This window comes from Crocuta crocuta, unplaced genomic scaffold (genome assembly GCF_008692635.1).
Source record: "Crocuta crocuta isolate KB4526 unplaced genomic scaffold, BGI_CrCroc_1.0 scaffold995, whole genome shotgun sequence".
Classification (NCBI taxonomy): Eukaryota; Metazoa; Chordata; class Mammalia; order Carnivora; family Hyaenidae; genus Crocuta; species Crocuta crocuta.
In genome coordinates, this window is record NW_027528860.1 from 94926 (window position 1) to 95952 (window position 1027).

Sequence of the window (1027 nt, forward strand, 5' to 3'; positions counted from 1 at the left end):
TAGGGTGTTTTGAGGAAATTAAATGAACTAACATCGATAAAAATATTTTTAAACCATAAATGCAAAGTAAAATAATATTATTAATATTGTTTTCTGGTCTTAAGCTCCAATTTTGAAGAGATGATTTTCAAGGGTGATTGTGGGTTAGGAGAAAATAGCTGGATAATTTAAATAAGATGTAAGATCTCATGGTACTACCAAGGCAATTGCACATAACCATACTGGAGGTTCACTGTACAATGCCTCCCAGTGTTTCCTAGGATTGTGCAATATGTGCTAAGGAGGGATTCTGGGCTGCCAGGACTTGCTACGTTGCTGGTCTAGAATGGGATAGAACAAGTAAGACCAAGTGAATCATATAATAAGTCTAAGATCCATTCATTCTCTCTGTATCAATTATGTTTGTCTTCTCATTTTATGAATTTTATATATGAGAGACAGGTAACTGTTGAGTGGCATTTTTGTGGTGTAGGCTCTATCCTTCTCCCCTGAAGATACCGCAAGCAACAGTGCAATTTTTCCTGCTCTTCCCTTCCATGGACACTAACCTCATCTGCCCTCCACCAAGGGCAATGTGACAAGATGGCCCAGGTTTCTTGATTCTCCATTTCAAATATTCTTTATTCATATGCCACAATTTTTAAAATTTATTTCTAGGAGAGAGAGAGAGAGACAGCGTGAGCAGGGGAGAGTCAAAGAGAGAGGGAGTCACAGACTGAAACAGGCTCCAGGCTCTGAGCCAGCAGTCAGCACAGAGCCCGATGCGGGGCTCGAACCCACGAACCGCGAGATCATGACCTAAGCGAAAGTCGGACGCTTAACCGCTTAGTCGGACGACTAAGCCACCCAGGCGCCCCCAAATATTCTTTATTCATATGCCACAGCTAGTTGTCTCTTTCCCTTCACACATTAAAATTCACAGTTGATTGTTTCATTTCCTTTTTTTTTTTAATATTTTTTTTTATTTATTTCTAGGAGAGAGAGAGAGAGACAGCGTGAACAGGGGAGGGTCAGAGAGAGAGGGAGA